This window comes from Orussus abietinus, unplaced genomic scaffold (assembly GCF_000612105.2).
Source record: "Orussus abietinus isolate OABI.00-Male unplaced genomic scaffold, Oabi_2.0 scaffold14, whole genome shotgun sequence".
Classification (NCBI taxonomy): Eukaryota; Metazoa; Arthropoda; class Insecta; order Hymenoptera; family Orussidae; genus Orussus; species Orussus abietinus.
Genome location: NW_019395994.1, coordinates 1,357,895 through 1,377,039, shown reverse-complemented (window position 1 = coordinate 1,377,039; position 19,145 = coordinate 1,357,895). Strand labels below are relative to the sequence as shown.

General features: G+C 42.4%; 1 protein-coding gene across 5 annotated transcripts in view; it reads left to right on the top strand.

The window, feature by feature from the left end:
* Positions 1 to 19,145, top strand: part of LOC105698252 (RNA-binding protein Musashi homolog Rbp6) — a 710,904-nt gene that overhangs the window by 636,048 nt on the left and 55,711 nt on the right. The gene's annotated exons all lie outside the window — the stretch shown is intronic.

The following is a 19,145-nucleotide window of genomic DNA, read 5'->3' as shown; positions in this document are numbered from 1 at the left end:
AGTGCGTCCCGAAGGAGGGACCGAGTTTGAGGAAACCCAGCGGGACGGGCTGGGGAAACGGTGGACTGGGTGCACTTACGACACCCCGATGCGCAATGTCGTCGAGGTTTACCCTCCGACGCGAATGGGAATTATGGGGACATCCCCTATCCCCTTGCGTATACACATGGGGGCGCGTTGCTGCCTCAGCTGTTCCTAAAGACGCTCTCCACGTCTGATCCCGAGATTCTCACTTTTTTTTCTCGAAAAGAACCTTCCTGGCTTAGGAGCCGGAATACTTTATGGCCGCCTTCGGCGATTTTCGAGAAGCTTGAAAAATCACGAATCCAAACGTCACTTACCCACATAAATTGTTTAACGAATTAATTTTTAACGAATTAAAGAAAGATCCATATCATACTTTCGTAAATTAATGAAACCAGATATATTCAATAAACAAAGTTTAAAACCGTCGTTGAGGTAGAAGAGGCAGTTGAAGTGCAAAGCAGTAAAAGTCTCTGATCAATAATCTGAATAAAAAATAAATCAATGCTCAAAAGACAATTAACGTTATCAAAATGTAGAGTGAAGTCACAGCATCAAAATCGTACATATCATGGACATAAAGGAAAAACAACATTATCTGAAAACAAAGCATCACACCTTAAACAGCAAAAACCGCAATAACCTTCTAGATAATCTAATAAAAAAGCAATTGAGGTAAAAAAATGATCTGGAAGATATCCTTTCAAATTGTTGCTTCATATCTACGTTCTTTTAGCTAATTTAATTCTAAACAGAGAATATTAGTCCCTGCCACCATATCGAGTTTTTTTACATCCCGTACTCTTTATATTTATTACATCACTACAGAAATCTTCAATGATTTACAATTTACACTTTCATGTTTCTGCCACTTCTCTTTTACGTCATTCAGTATTCCTATCTAAACTGAATAGAAAAGAGTAGAAACTTGAAATATCGCAGTAGGGAGAAAAGGAGGGGACGAGGCTCAGTGGAGGGCTCAGCAAAGGGCTCTCTTGGGGCTCAGGGTGAAATTTTGGGTAAAAGCTCGATTTATTTGTCTCATTTCGGAGCTGCTGGGTTCTCTACAAGAGGAATTCTCGCAGGAGACGTCGCGAATGCTTAAGTTAGGGATTTGATGGGAGATTTACTGGATCGCCATTACACCCGTTTGGCCGTTTGCTTTCGAGCCCCGTTATTGCTGATATACCGAGAGATTAGGCGCGCGCGATGCATACACCGTACCGTGCAGCCTTGCCGTAGCTATACAAGTTAATTTCCTCGAAACTGCGCATAAATGTAGGTATTATCCACCGTATGCCGAAACACAACAGGGGCCAGATTCTTGAGCCACGCAAGAGGAATTCGGAACATTTCGTTCTCGCTTGACACTTCAGGAACGAGAATTCCGTGCCTGAAATTCTGCACGTACACCTACCTACTAGAAGACGGGCATCCGGATTCTCGGCATCTTTCGCTGCTCTTTTCCCGTGTCGAATCTCTCCCAATAATCAACATGGGACTCGGGACACATATTGACAACTTTAAAACAAAATATGAGGCTGGCGTAGCTATTCTAATTGGTTGATAAAGGTTCCTTTGTGCTGTACATATGAAATTACTATTTCAGTATCTTGATACAAACGAGTCGTCTGATGAGAATTGAATTCCTCGCGCTTATTCGAAGCGCGACGTTACGGTGAAACAAGTATACACCCCAAAGGACGGGAACCGACAGACGGATCTGTCGAGTTCAATCATCCTAAGTGGAGGCGTCGGAAGCCTAAGCTCACCGGATTATGGCCTAAACTCGTCAATTTTTCGTGCCGCCATTCCGAGCTCTCTCGTTCCAACGCCCTATATTCGCCACCCCTTCCTATCTTCACTCATCCCAGAACTCTGGGAAAGATTGTTCATCCCCTGAAAGAGCATCTTCCGAAGAGAAGAGCTGCGGATTGTACGCATAATCGCATTCAAGGCGTCACGGGTGTTTAACAATCAACTGGTGACGAAGACAAATTTTCTATTTTATTTGCCGTGGCCGGTAAGAATTCCTATACTTTATTTTACTTTATTGACGCGGTATTTCTAAAACTTTAGGACATTTCCAGGATATTTAGATTGAAAGGGATCTCGACAACGTTCTGGCCTCCGGTGCAAATATAGGGGAAGTTATTGCTGGATGTATCAGAGGGGTTGTAGAGCATGTCGCACTAGAGACGATAGCAATGCATATTACAATTCTGACAACTGCTTTGCAAATGCATGATTATTAGTCTCCCGTGAATTTTCTGTATGTAACAGTGCACCAACTTGTTAACACGGTAAATAGAAACGTTGTTACCCGTAGCACATCCAGTTGCTTTGGTGATAAGTGTCCGATCGGAATCGTAGAAATCCTTATTGCATGCATATAACTCCGAAGTATAGATTGGGTGGAAAAATAGATTCATCATTTAATGTGGCAAGCATAAATACCGACACCTATAACGGATTCAGTTACGTCGATAAACGGATTTAGTACAACGACCCTGGTTCCCGGACCCATGCAATTGCTTCACATTAGATAGGTACGTGTCCTTCGGAGTACCGACTCTGCACATTTTCGTCCCTTTCTAAATCGCCGAAGTGTCCTAATTTCGCTGGACCCAACATCCCTCCGGACACCTCCCGAAAGCAAAAGGCGAAGGGTTGCCGGAAATCAGCGATTTCTTTCCCCCTGCATGTAGCAGGTCTCTAGGGAAAAACTCCACGACCCGTTTCCGTTTGTGCGATCGTACTCGGTGCACCGTGACCACTCGGACTATGATTTTGAAACGGCCAATCAGCCGGGAGTGCCAGTTTTGACTCCGCTCACCTATTTTCCAAGCCTCCGCACACGTGCATCTGGGACACCACGTTGACGGTCCATCACCACGGACGTCGAAATGAAATCTCTTTGGGAACGTTAGCACAGCTCTCCCTTTTCCTGCCTGTGCGATTCGCATGGAGTTTGCAAGGGGCAAAATTGCTTCCACCTCGCCCTAGTCACCATATTGACTCGCTACGTGATCCGCCGATTGGATGTTGTCGTTGGGTCTTGCTCGAAATTAGACTGGATCTTGAAATGCCGCCCTAAGGGAGGGATTCGCGAGTCAAGTCCTATTTTCCCAGACAGCATGGCGAACGCCAGAGATTTGGCATGAGGGAGCATGCAATTCGAGTAAGCTTTGAACGGGCTTTCATTTCGGTATTCTAATTTGTAGTCCAATCACGCTCAACCTACATCGCACATTTCCTAAAAATGGGGATGATCATCTTGCCCGAATCGTAATGATCAATACCATGCCGCACAAAACTCTTTTGAGTTCTTTCGAAAGAACACAATCTGGACAGTTTTTGGGAAAGTGGGCCAAGTATAGCTGACATGTGAAGGGAATCTGGAATCTGGTCAGACGGCTTATCACAAGGGGGAGAAAGCTCTTTGGGGGACTGCCTGATACCGGTAGATATCGCCAAATACCAGCCGGTACACCGGACTCGATTACCCAACCCCAAGTGATACTGCGATCGTTCGGTTTGATGAACCCTCGAAGGGCTGAATCGCAAAGCATTATTGCCATGGCGATCGGTTCAATCCTAAAGGCGATCTTCTGCTCTCTCCTTGTAGGGCCGAACTCTAGGAAAGTGACCCATTTGCTATGAACGCGTTGATGCACCTTGATTCACTTAACGCTCCCACCTGACCAGTAGTAGGCGATAAAAATGTCTACCACTCCAACCTTAGTAAGTCTTGGAAAATAATTTAGAAAACTCCTTGTTATGATTTATAATAAGAAATATTGAGGCCCATAGACAAGATTCAATGATTAAGGGAATAGAAATTCTTGATCGAGCGCATCCGATATCTATGTCTCCGAGGTTCCCTCGCAGGCAACCTTATCAAGTAGGGTAGAAAGCACTTTGGATGACTGTCTGATACCGATGGATGCCGTTGAATACCAGCGGGTACACCGGACGCGATTACCCGACCCCTACCGATACGGGGGTCGTTTGGTTTGATGAACCCCCGAAGGGCTGAATCGCGCGACACCATCGCCATGACGATCAGTTTAGCCCTGGAGGCGATCACCCCCAAGGTCTCTTCTTGCAGCGACGAGGACGCGGAGAGTTGCCTATCAGCGATGACCTCGTCGGTACATCCTGATCGATCCGGTAACACTTCCAGAAAAATACTCACTTTTACGACCGTAATTACAAAAATCGCGCAAAAGATTAACACGTTCAGGACGGGGAGCGCACTCGTGTCGTTCGCGTAAGGTCGTAAAAGAGAATGACCCGCTTTGATTGTGTTCGGCTCTTAAAAAGAGTTTGAGACTCAAGGTGGAGGGCACTTAACATTTGACGGAAACCCCGTGGGGATCCTTATCACTACAGATAGAAGGTTCTTCGCATGACTCTTCGGTATCAATGGATTCCCCTACGTGCACGCATCGGGTTGAATTGTCGACCTCAAATGTCGTTAGAATGTTTTTCTTTTTTATGAAACAACAAAAAAGAATAACTATATCCTGCGGAATCATTACCGCGAGTTTAATCTCGGTGAAAATCAAGGTCCCTTTCTGTGGCGATGAACTTGTAAACGATCTCCGCATAATCCACGTGTTCTAATCATACAAACCCCGGAGAGAAAAATATCTCGTGTAAAAGTTTTTGGTAATGATACTTCCCTAGAACAAATACTTCACCCGACAGGGTTATCTTTTGCTTTGAGTTATTTCATGCTATTTACTTCGTGTTCGTGAATCTTGGAAACTCCAAAAGTTAATCTTGTCCGTGAGATTTTTGCTGAGCACACGAAGTCCCCAGGAGAGAAATAAGCGACCAAAATCCAAGGAATCCATTCGACCCTGTTTTCAACTTGTAAGAAGAAGTATTGGGAGTCTTTCGATGTAAAAAGAAAGGTTCCCAAGGAAGTTCCCTCGGGGAATATAACTGATCTCCTAAAAGTCCTGACGCGCCATGGTTAAGATATGGGATCGAAGTTCCAATAACTTTCTTTAATGAAGCGTCTATTTCCAGGATAGAATTTTTAATCGTGTCAATCTTTTAAATGGAACAATCAATTTATTTTCGTGGCACCTTCTTGCCATGAAGTTGGTGTAACGTTATCTGGAACAATAAAGCAGAACAGTATTGTGTTTAACAATAACGTCAAAACGGACACTTGCTCATTACGATTTCTAACGTCTCAAAATGTCGATGTAGAAATCCGCATCGATCACTCCATCAACTTTAGTAAGAACATTCCTCGCTGCAGAACTAATAAATTTTTCATCGGTGTTCCGTAGATCTTTCAACTGGACCCCCAGGTGCTCGCAAATAAATATCTCATCGATGGACTATAATTGGATCGGTCCGATGTTCGCCTCTTTCTTTTTCTGTGCTCGTCTACGGTTTGGTTGAATGTGCTATTAGCCGAGTACATTTCGTCGATTCGACAAAATGTTTTCCCCTCGGTGTTCGAATTGACTGCGTTCGTTAAAATTGATTGATTTCCACGTGGAACCGCCTCCGTCTCTGGAGGCACCGCTTGGTAGAGCACTCCCTCTCGCATATAAATTATATTCGATGCCCATGGCAGGTGCAAAACGATTCGTCTAATGCCCCGTGAAGTGCTCCGGAAATTTCACGTCCGTCCATATTCGGCCAAATCAATAGGAAATCGAAAATCGCCCGGACATCGCGCTAACGCGAATTCTCCACTCCTGCTCGACGAGAGTGCGTCGATCGAGTCGCGTTATTTTAATTAAAAATGTTTTCCATTTCATTTAGGAAGAAATGAGCGTCATTTAGAATCGGTCTGCTCTTCCGATCAATTGATCGCGCAAGATATACTTATTATATAATATATTTAAAATAAATCCGCCCAAGAACTGGCCCGGCTTTGGAATAATTTTGCAGTGCTGCAGTGTGATTGAAGTTCATATTAAAATATATTTAATAACGGAATATATACAGGTTGCCTGTTTAACTGCTGAAGAACTTTCTTGCGTTCAAGGTATTTTCATTTTAAGCACACAATGAGAGATATTAAATTTATTATTAAATAATATTATTCGGTCAGCTAATTTATTTATCTTTAAGTTCGTTGAAAAATATTGAACTGTTGTTAATAGAGTCGCATACCACATTGTGAAAATATGAACAGGGCCTCGTATGTCTGTTTTAAATGAAATGATGTTATAAATTCACCATAAGATTTGTTTCCTCATAAAATAATTATGTTTTATGAGCACTGCGAGGGAAATCGATTATTACATTCCGCACTAGGTTAATATGCATTTTACGCCACCTAACGTCCTACAAAACGCGAGCTTTCTAACCCCACCAACGCAAGCAAGGCCGATAACATTGCATTATGCAAATACAAATTAAATACAGCGTTCACTTTCTCGCAGAAGACGATAAAAGCGTAGATGTTTTTAACATTCCTTCCTTCCGTGCGCGCAATAAAAAGTTAGTTATTAACTTCATCATAAGTTAGGAAAGTCCATTCGGAAACATTCCGTCGTTTCTTTTCCAAGATATCGCAGACATCTCCATACTGCATTTAAATGAATACATCCTGTATACAGTATGTAAACTTCAATTTACAGAAAGAATATGCCATATAATAAACAATCTAATAAATAATTAACAATGGAACACAATTTCTTCGAGAGAAGTTTCGAAACTTCTTAATTTATTCTTCTGAAAAATCTACACTGAGAAAAAGAATTCATTGAATCAGAGAAATATTTTGTTAATTCATTGAGTCAAATAAACTCAAATAAATTGTCACAACTCCGAAAAAAATGTTGCATCCAATTTAATCGCGTTTATCGAAATCAAACAATTAATTCTTTGAATTAACAAAATACTTAGTGCTATTCAAAGAAATATTTCTTTGATTCAATGGATTTGTTTTTCTCAGTATAGCGACAGATATTAATCCGTTCTCACGAAACTTAATGTACGTAAACATGAACATATTCTAACGGCTTTAATAGAAAATACAAGATTTCCTGTTTAACATTCCACTTGTATACGCTCCTTTAAGTACATTTATACAAGGCACATTGTATAGGAATTCTGCCGTATAACACACATGTTGCACATTTATGGTAAACGTTTTATGTCCCTTGTATACACCACCTCGTGGGTACAGATTAGCAAGCAGCAAATTTTCCCTGGATAAATTTAACCTTGCCATTACACCTCCAGCTTCTACATCTTTCCTTCTGAACTAGAAAAAAACGACAAATGACTCCGACATCCTCGTGCATGATTTTTTTAACTTAAGGGTCGCCCCATCCTCCCAACACGCTCAACGCTCGCTCGTCGTTCTCTCCTGTAAATTCTATGCTGTGCGACAGGTGAATAATAAAGAGCATCTATACGAGAACGAGCGACGTAAAGTCCTTATTGAGTTTTACTATCATTTTTTCACTCAGTTCCCTACTTTACGAGCTATAAACTCTGGGCCGTAACGGAGTGCCGATGCGGCGCTCCTTCAAATATCGCGGAACATCCTCTATCTCGACCACCCTTCTCCCTTACTCTTTACATGCGTATGTATATCTGTACATGTTAACCTAACAATAAATGTAGACATCGAGTAAGAACATTATAACATTGATTTCCGGGGAATTTAAATTATTAACCCGTATTGCTGAACCTTTACGATGCCGATCAAGAATTCAAAATCCACAAATAAAGTCTGGCAGTACAACAGAAAAAAATATTAAAAATAAACAGCAGTATATAAAAGTGTTAGAAATACATATTTATTTCAAATAGTTGAAGAAAGAAAATAATTAAAATGAATAACCGCGTAAATTGTGTTATAGTTTACTACGTAAAAAAGAGAATCGCGTAAAGACAGTGCAGCGTAAATTGAGAGAGGGATGTATTTATTTCCCTGCCCCATTTCTGAAGTCCTTGACACTTGTCTTAGGTCCACTTAGGAAGTTTGCTTTATCGGGTTTCGCCGCTGAAGTTGTGGAAGTGCATTCGGCCAATAATGACAGATTGGACTGACTTTGCGCACAATGGAAGCATTTGTAACGCGTGGCTTGCTGGTGCTCTAAAACCGCTTGTACAGGATTCGGTTGACGGACTCTATTTCGAAATATGGCCGACTCTTGACCGATGCCATAACCAGGCCAGTTGTTCCGGAATAGAACGAGCTCGTATCGAAGTTCGTCACGTCAAGAGATACGTCAAAAGCGAGTACTGGACTACGGTCGTACAAAATGAAACGATGTACACTGATTGGGGCGGACACATATATTTGTTATTGTACTACAAAAGACACGAATAGTGGAACTGGAGAAGACATGCATATATACCGATGATAATATTTTGGAATTCCTTATAAAGATAACGGATTATAAAATTACCAAATGAATCGTATCCCTCGGTATCTAGAAGAAAAATAACTTCGTATCTGGTTTAAATAATATAAACATACTGGTCATGAAATAATAAGGCTATGGCATTTTTATGCAGTACGTAACGTGGTAATTTTAGAAAACGCTGCAAAGTCACTACTATTCCTTAAAATAATGTGAAATTATCCCTTAAGAAAGAGTCTGAATAATGACGTATGAATATTTTCATGGTGCATCTAAGGGGAATTAAGTAGTTATTAAACAGGGCTTGTAAAAAGTATAATTTCAAGATATATGTGAAAGTGTAAGTACCATTTGTCGTAACGTTGTGGTATACGTCGGACGTGAAAAAATGGCGGAGGCGCAAGTTTACGTTAGCATCGATTTGGAAGCAATTAAGTCCACATTAGACCGTACGGGCCATGCTGGACGTGCCAAGGGCTAAATGGGTACACAACTGAAATTACTGTGGCCACGTCGCCTTCCAAGTGGAGTAATGCCGTCCTATAAACTGTCAAAGGATATTAGGAAGACGTGTCCCCGAAAACCAATACCTCCCGCCTCTCTGACCATTCTACTCTTATTTTACTCCTTTATTTCCATTGCTTCTCTATTGTCTCTCATTTCGTTCAAGTAATAGTCGTTCATCAAACTTCTTGGCAAACTTCTCTACAATGACAATCCCGTTTACAGAATTGTTGTCATTTTAGAGTCGCCGAGATCATTTCTAACTTTCGAAGAAACGCATTTTCCAAACAAATTTTTTTTAATTAGCTTGCACAGGAATAAACAGGACGTCCTGGTCATGTACTTTGCTATTATTCATTTATAGAAGGTATTCTGTAAAGTAGCGATTGACAGTGTCAGGAATCATTCTCAGTAATTTATAAACTGATAATAATCGAGAATTGTATATTCAGACTCAAAAAAAGGGAAAAAGAATCCACGAATTTGAAGTGCATAGATAATACGAGCATCATATGGGTTATTAGAGCAAAACTTGAGTTAAAAATAAAAACAAGAGATCGCCTTGCCGTCCATTAGAGCCATGAATCCAGAGAGTGTCACGTGTTTTACTTCGATATTTTATAATCATACCGAGACGACATATGGAGTATACCATTCCGTACATATCTCAATACAAAACGACATAGTTGTCGATATAAATATAAACGCAAACGTTAACGCGAACAGAAATGTGCGTTTCGGTCACCAGCAGTAATATTTATTCGAATGAACAAAGGCACCCCATTCGGCGCGACCCTAGCAATCTTCAAATCCTGAAGTACTGGCCCATTCAACCACGTAATAAATTCCTTCGCAATCTTAACGATTTAGGTCATACATGGAGAGTATAGAGATGATACATACCCAATTTTAGATATGAACCATATCAGTTTTTCCCACATTGGAGACGACCCCGCGGTGATAACTTTCGCGTTTATCGTGTCCAGGAAGGAAAGCCTAGAATGGGCGGTGGGAGGTGGGTGGGAAAATGGCGGGAGCTTCGAGTAAAACGGGACGGTCGTGGTCTTGGAGGCTCTGGGCAGGAATGTAGGGCATAAACCGCTATCACGGACTACAGCCATCACAACCATAAACCTCGGCTGCCTTCTCCCCTAACGAGAGCAATGCGTGACGTCGGGGCAGGATCCGTTCCTGTTACGCGGCAAATCCCCGTCGAGGGCTTTCTCGCAATCCGATTACGTTGTAAAAACACCCACCAGAGTCGCCGAAAAACAGTCTCCGCGTTTGCTCAGAAAATAGAAGACAGGTCGAATTAAAATTGCCTCCGCCCCTTGTCCCCGTAATCCTGGTGAAAAATAGAATTGGCAAGCTGCTGCCTCCTTACTCGAAAATTTCTACGGACCGTCACTTTCGGGATCTAAAATCTCGGTCCAATTTCGAAGGAAACTTTGAAGCAGAATCAAGGAAGTCTTTCTAGGGAATATCCAAAACTTTAAGCTTAAGTGAAGTCCGCCTCAAAACAGCTGATTCAAATGAGAGTCTTTTCGGAGAGCGTTTCACTGAATTGTTTGAAGTTTTACCACGTTAATTGTGAGCACCTAGGAAGTATCCTGGCGTTTCAAAAATATAGATTAAAAAGAAGATTGGGGTGTTAACGGCACTCTACCACAAACAATTAAGTTTCTCGAAGGGTCTCGCTTCACCTTTAAATCCGTAGTGGCAGAAACAGAGTGGTTTTGATCCCTTGATAGTTAATACAGCAATGTTTGATATGAGAATTTCAAATGATTATTGGCCTCGTCGTCTTAACCCGCTAATCAGGTGGAAATAATTCGAGAAGGGGTTCACGTTTCCGGCGTAAAAGAAACGATGCAATAGATGTTGGACTTCCTCGAATGGGGAGTTTCTTTAAATCCTTCAGCGGATTTCGAGTCGTCTGAAAGGGCATTAGGTCGGAGTAGTCGGAGTGGTCACGGAAACCATGACGGAGTAATTCCGCCATTATCCATAGACTGTCTCCTGAGATTCGATGGGCCCTAAGTTCCTGGAGTGCGCCGTTAATGCAGCCCTTATCCCGCCGTCGACGGGGTAGAACACCCCGGGGGTAATCGACCTTCTTGAAGGGAAAGGGATAAAGCGACCGGGAGAATGACTTCAAATTTCCGAGGCAGTAACGGGTGATCTTTTCTCGTTTGAAAAGGTTCGAAAGGTTCGAAACGACTTGCGAATGTCTCTTCAAGATGGAAAAGGGCTGACTATAATTGCGGGGTATTTAAATGGGCGATCTTATTGCGTCCCTGATTTTTGAAAGATTATTTACTGCACTCGGGAAGTAATTAATTTTCCAAAAAGGGCAATTAATAATAATGACTTTAATTTTTAACAACTTTAATTCTACGTAATTACTTTGCTGAGAATGGTTTTTATGAGATTCAGTGATTTGAAAATAACAAAAAAAGTAATCGTTGTTATGAATTTATTAATAAACCGCAATTTTTCCCGTGTATCGTAGCTTCTCATAATTCTTCGCAATTTGTCTAAGGGTCGATGCCCATGGAGCAAGATTGGAAGATTTATTTATTGCGCAAGAATAATATACTCTACTAACAGAATTTTACTATCCTCCGAAAAGAACATTTCTACGGTTTATTACACGATACATGTAAACACTTTAATCAAGTATTACAGCTTTAAGAACTAACATACTTTTCCGAGACTCCAAAGGATTCTCTTGGGCCAGATAAGCAAACATCAAAGTTATAAACTTCGTCGAAGGAGGTTTCACAAACTTTGATTTATTACATTTGAAGTCTTTTAATAATAGTTGTAGATTAGATAAATCAAATTTCAATTATTCCTGTTTGTCCCGAAAGCAGCGTTGCTCCGAAAAGCTATGTCCAACCATCTAAGTATGCCTACACCACAGCCGAACAGATACGTTCAAATCACCACGTGAAATAATATGCCACATAATTAAAAATGTAAAAATTGGCATCAAACATGGGTAGAGGTCAGGTTAAATATCCGTCCGATATATTGGTTGAAGCCGAAGGGTGTAGTCACGTAGACCATGATGTAATCCGACCATTATGCACCAGCTATCAACCGAGATTCGATAGGCCCTAAGTTAGCGAAGTGTGCCGTTAATGCAGCCCTTATCCCGCCGACGACAGGGTGGAACACTCTCCCGAGGTAATCGAGCCCCTTGAAGGGAAAGGGGTGAAGGCGCCCCAAGGAAATGGCATCAAGTTTCCAATGTAAAAGCCGGAATGCCGCGTTAGGAGTCAGCTCGGGTCCTCGATACGGCGGAAGTTTGTCTCTAAATCAAAAGACCGCGCCTAAGGCGACTGATGCGCGCGTGCGCAAACGCCTTTTATTGTTTCATAATAAAACTTTCGCGTTTCAATATGAGATCCCACGACGGGGAACGAGGCAGTAAGGAACTTTACGATCTTACAAATCTGACGGGAAGCGACTGCGACGACCCCTGCCTCCAGACTCCCCTTTTTCTCATTTTTATACGAATACATCCGCAGACTCTTCGGCATCTCCCGACTCCACGTGCCCGAAGATGGCGTCCTGCAATGAGATCGAACCACCCCATACCAGGGGAAAATATCAAACATTTCCCAGACTGCTTCCTAATATCGTTCCCCTAGCTCCGCTACGACTCGAGGAAACATACCTACCAGCAAAACCTTGGGACCACATAAATATAATCGTTGACGAAGGAAATTCTTGAAATCCCCTACAAATTTCTTACGTCTACCGGCAAAACGTATCCAAGTAAATATAATCATCGACGAGACGCATCCACGAAACCTCTTCCAAACTCTTGACGTAACGGAACGTGTGGACTTTTATTTTACCCAAATGTGCTCTGCACGAGTACCATGCAACAGCACCGTATACAAAATCAGGCACACTACGGCTTATGCCTTCCTTTGTTTCGTATAGAAATTGCTCGTAAAGATTTTATGTACTACCTAGGTTGTATACTTTTTTTTCTATGAGGAGCATTCAGGCGTTTCGGCAACGCTCGGGCAGCGTTCCGATAGCGTTCCGATAGCGTTCCGGCAGCGTTCCGTTAACGGTCCGGTAGAACGCGATACGGGGAGGAAACGGTGCGGCTTTGCCGGTCCGTTTGGGCCGCTTTGGCCGATTAATGGCCGCGATTCCCGGCCTCGAACGGCCGGCAGGCTGCGCACAGGTCGAATGGGCTCCGCGACTGACAAATGCGGTACACGTACCCTTCCTCGAGTACGTGTGCCCGTGAAAGCGAGAGGGTAGTTTCATCCCCCGAGCGAGGGTCGCGCGCGCCGCTCTCGGAAACGACGACCACCTCTAATAGAGAGGGATTCCGTTCAATTATGTCTTACGGCGCCATTCGAGGCGGTAATGGCGGCGCCGCCAGCGTCGCCGCAAGCGTCGCCGCTGTCGGCGTCACTTCCGCCGGTTTAAGGTTCTACGGAACCTCCAGGAAACTCGGCAGGATGCTGCAATTTTACGTGATGGAACGTTCGGCTCGGTTCCGTTTTTTATATTTTTTTTTTTAACTACCTGAGGCCCAGGCAATCCATGAAGTGGAATATACGTAAATTAATCGTCTAAATTAGGTCTATAGGTATAGCAAATGTGTAATGAAGAAAATCAAGGAAAATGAGGAAAGAGAAAGTACGTGTATAAAAGCACTTTTAAATCATTTAAAAGAGAATCTGAGACAGGGCTTTATTTTCTATTTAGCTTATTCATATACCGTAGACTAATGGATAAAGCCTCCATCTGGCGTGGCCCCAGTCATCTGCTGCCAGGGCTCTTAATTAATTAATTTATTAATGGGCGCTAATTGGTTTCCAGAAAATTAATAAATCAAACTCAGGACGAACTCAGACTGGGCAGTTGAAATGATAGTATAACAGAAGGTGTATATTTATTTAGACTTGCAGACTTATTTAGATTCCCTCCATTGAGCCATCGTTCGGCCGAAGATTCCAAAATTTGGCAGCGAACAATGTCCAACATCGCTGAGACCAACATTGTATATCCTAATGCAGCTATTATAACCTTAACAATATCAAAAATTCCCGTGAAGTCACACCGAGGGCTGACGTCGAGGAGGTTCCTTTACACTTTCCCATTAACAGATTCCAAAGTTACCTACGAAGGTTTCATTAAAGCTTCCGTGAAGAGTTGATGAATTTTTCTACAGAAGTTTAATGAAGTACGATGGGACGACCTTGTAGGAAATAAGAATTTATATATTCAAATTATTTCGACTTTTGCAGACAATTTAAACATTTAATCCCGTAGAATAACTAACTCAGGCTGACATGATCCCCTCGGTAGGTTCACGTCCGGTTAGGCGTTGTATATGCAGCGGAACGTTTGCAATTTTTCTGGAGGCACTCTTTTGAATAGACTCGCTAAGCTGCCTGATGGAAAAAGGTTCCGTTTGGAAAAAGCCCCGTGGTAGAATTTGAAAATTGCAAAAATTGCATCTCCGAAACGGCTTACTCCTGCCTCTGGCGGTTTTCGATCTGGAGAGGGCGGTATGTTGCCGACGTCATCACTGTACAGCCCAGTCGAGGACTCGACCGCGAATTCGTGTCCGACCGAAACCGGGCCCGGGTAGGGATTAATCACCCCGAAAGGCAATAGAGGGTGGAAGGGTTAGATGGCCCTAGGCGAAGAGGCGGAATTAATCCCGCCGTGGAATTTGCAGCTACGGGAAACTATTCGCTGTCGATTCGGGGTGACTACCAACGACGGACACCGTTAGGGAATGCCGGGGCTTCTGGTCGATTGATAGCTACGCGTGTAGCTTCCCGAATAAGTAGATGGTCCTCGCTCATCGATGCTCTTTCAACTTTGGACTCACCTCAAATCTTGAGAGTCGCAACTTTGTTCATATTTGAATGGAAAAGTACCCTCTATCGGTGGTTCTTCCTCCTTCTACAGTCACGGAACGCTTTTAATTGTAGGTAATGAAACTTTGCGAACCGCCCAAATCAATGAGATAGGGGGTCCAACCCTTTGGTTTGTCTAGGTTACTTGTAAAATTCACAGTACACGGTATATTTCATGTGAGTAACAAAGTTTCCTCTTTTTCGTACCTATCTAATAACCACATACATGTTCTTTAGCACAATCAAATGAGACAATGCCCGGATCTCGGCAATTAGGTACAAGTATTATTTAAACCAAAATTGAATCGACATCCCTTTTCATTTCCCTAAACAATATACGTTAATTTCTGATTTGTATGATATTCATCCACGGGACTCGCGATTTCTTCCAAGCGGTGTAATATTTTTCACGATATTAATATTATATTCTTAAAATAGCCGCGGTTTTAATAACCTCTGATAGAAAGAATGACTAATTATATATCTTTCCATCCATACCTATGGAGCAAAATTTCACCTCCTTCGTTTCTCGCTGAAATTATCGGTACCCATCATTAGCGTAGAAACCAATTTGCACCGTATAACAAGAGTCGTGGATTAAAAATGAAGTAATTACATTCATGCACCGGGAAGGAAATATCTGGCATATAATTATTGTAAGCCTTTCAGTACAGAATTTTGTTCCAAAATGGACGCTATACTGCAGACACTACACGTAACAATGGCAAAATATCCATCCTGATAGCGCCATAGCTTCCGGCAATGGTCCTACCCTTTTCTACCCAACTTGTACCCGCGATAAGCCGAACTTTTACGGTCCGGTCCTTAGGCTCGGTCATGTCCGTAATTTTTTCCGCGTTTTCGGCGCATTTGCGTGACGTTCGCTCCTCGGGGGCAGAGGAAGCGAAGAGGTCCGCCGACGCTTTGCTCTCTCGTGGAGAGCGACCAGCAAGCGGGGAAAAGTTCGAGAGGCTGAAGGAAGCGAAAGGGGCTGGAGGGGCTGCTACCAAAGAGCAGAGGTCTAAGCCATATCCATTTGCAACTTTCAAATCGTTCCGACGGCGTGGCTCTTGAAAGGAACCTTTTACCACTCTCAATGCTCGGTAAAATTTTCTGAAACGCGCTCGTAGCCGCCGCGTGGCTTTTAAACGTTAACACGCCCGTTGGTACAATGGCGGGGTCGCATTATACTCGAGAGGGGAGAGCGAAGATGGCGTCGGTGCTCGGAAGATCGAGGGCTGGGAAACTCTGCCGAGCTTGCGCCTCCGTCGCTGACATTTCCGACCTTACGCCACTCTGCTCGAATTATCAACTTAACTCGTTCTCCTGAAACCGTTATCCGAAATGTTGTTCGCCCTCCAGCTGGAGATTCCCATTTCTTTTCGGGCCCTCTACACCGCCTCGTTCTCGCAAATGCTCGCCGTATTTGAAACCGAATCTGCATCCTATCCAGGAAATGGTTGCCTGAATTAAGAAAGAAGCTTAAATGAAAGAACTTGTTTCTGCTAATTATGACTGAACGAGTTTCTACGCCATCCTCGGATATAGAATTAGGAAATAAAAGGAAACTGTGGATGGTCGTACATTTAGGATTTATTCCGCCAGTGGTTATTAGTTTCTTGAAATATACATAACTTTCAATTGTAGTACCATTCCTCAAGGTCTGCTATGTCGCACTTATAGATACCTATGTTCGACAGTTATAATTGCAAGTAGATGTTTAGTTTCTGTTTGAAATAACAGGTGCAGTACAGGTTAGAATGAAGATATTAATTATCATGAGGAGAGAAGACCACGGAACGCTCTGATCGTGGATCGAGTTTTAAATGCCCATTCCTCCCATTCTCAGACGCCATCATTGAAATAAACATTCTAGTAACTCGTTAGAGGGACCGCATTGAAATTCGACATTTATCCGACGAAGCAATTTGCATCCGCTCTTCGAATTGAGCCTGACAGCCACCGCGCTGGGGCGTAGAGCCCGGTGTAATTTCGGAGGACTCAGGGTCGTGGGGTCGTTTATGGATCGTTTATGTTACTTACTGGAATAAGAGGACAAGGACAGTAACTTACTGAAATAAGAGGACAAGAATCTGGGGTGGCAAACGAGGTAAAGATGGGAAAAACGTGGAAGATACGTAAAAAGGTTCTTCTTGAAACGAGTTTAAAAAGACGCAAGGTTGACGAACGTCAAAAGACACCTTTCAATACTAGACAGTAATTTTATAACCGTTATCCACAAAAAGCTGCGTTAAACTATACTTAAAATGAAAAAAAAAAACTTATGTTAAACATTGCTTTATTATCTTAGAATTAATCCGTGCTGGTTTGACAGTAATCGCTCGATGAAAACTCGCAATTCGAAAAATTATACTTTATGCTTGTAATATTGAAACTGAAAATCGATTGCATTCCAGAGGACTTAGGGTTTAGAAGCATTTACGAGTCATTTAGATCTCTTATTGTTAGTTAAATAAAATACTAGAAACACACGATGCAGGTATTGTAAACCATACGATACGATTTGAATGTCCTAAAACTTGTTTAAATTTAGGAATATCACTTCAAATGACGACGAAACGACATACAGGACACGGTTTCACAAAAATCTAACAAACTTGAAAACGGATACTTGGGTATTTGTAGGGCTCTTATTACGTACAGCGGTGAAGTATGATTCATAAAATTTGGAAGCAGCAAACCAACCGAACGTTAAACCGTGGCCTTTTATGTCTCGTCAGAATCCGACATTTCTCCGGCAGAAGCAATTTGCATGCCCCCTTAAAATTGAACTTGATACCCACCCCGCCAAGGAGTGGAGCTGCGCGTAATCCCGCAGGACTCGGAGATGGCCGAGTCGATTATGGATCGTTTAAGTAACTTACCGGGATAATGGGACTGGATCGGAACCCGAGAAGGGTAAGCGGAGCAAAGGTGGGGAAAAAGCAGAAGATATTTCGGGGGGTTTTTATTGAAACGAGCACAGCTGGCTGTTGGCGCTCGGTACGAGAGGACGGGAGCCGAGCTGGCAGTTTTTCTCACCCTACCGAAGAGTTACCGCCTATCTGTTGGACTTCCCGCAGAAATGGCGAGTGCCTTTGGTCCTCGGCCGACGCACAGTGAGCAAAAATCCGGAAAAGCCGGCAAAAATTCGAAAAATCACCTAATATATTTAAAATTTAGTATTGAGGTCGCTGATGACGAATTTGATATCAGTTTTCCAAAAAGAAAAAAACTCTTTCAATGAAATCTGATACGCGGTGACTTTCGAGGTTGCTGATAATGATTTTAATATTAGTTTTTGATACATAAAAAATGACGGCTTCATAGTCGCACTAACAGTATGTAAAAGTATAAAAAAATGACAAAAAGGTCCAAAACTAGACATTTCATTTTCTTTACTTTCGGCCAGATTTTCCCGATTTTTGCCGACTGTGCCACGCTGGAAATGAATTCCCTTATGAAAATCTGAGTCTGCATCGCGTCTAAGTACCTAGGGAGTCGGGAAAGATCAGCTCGGAAATTGCCATTCCAATCATCTACCTAAACCCCGATGGCCTTACTGGTCTTTCGGAAGACGCGACACGTAAGCGGAATATACCGCGACTCGGACAAAGGTTTCCATTTAATACGGAATGATAAGGCAGATGCGTCAGCGAATGCGGAATTAGTTGACTAGCTGGCTAGTGGTACTTAGGTTACGTAAATGAAGCCCCTTCTCCGTTTCAATGGACGTCTTGCCAAGTTTGTAACTTAATCATCGCTGCCTCGCGAGGGTGGCTGCTCAGAGGGCAAAATGGGGTTGGAAAGACGAGGGTGCTCGGCATGAATGAATGAAAGGGTTGCCGGATCTTTTTCCGGGACCCGCTTCCGAAATCGCTCGATGACACGTCGATGACCCTCTTCAACGTTCTAACTTATCTTTAAATATCGATACAATATATGGATTTTCGATAAAATACATTTAAAATTGATATTGAATTGAAAATTGATTTAAAAATGATTAGATAGACGCGTATTTATCTAGTAGATACACATATACGGATGAGTGCTTCCTGTTCATTTCGTCTTGCTTCTTGGAAATGAAACAATCATTTCCATAATTTTCGAGATATAAATGACCGTGACAAAAATTTATTTTAAACCGCGAGTCTTTGGTACAATTAGTGAATCAGGTGCAAAATGATCGGAAGAACTTTTCATTTCAATGCATTATTTATTTTACTGCAAATGGAGTACTAATCTGGAATGCGCTAATCTGGAACTTTGAGTAGCGCATTACTATTTAGGTTAATCCATCCGTTCCATTAAATCTGACACGGATCCCTAAGTATGATCGATACCAATACCGAAC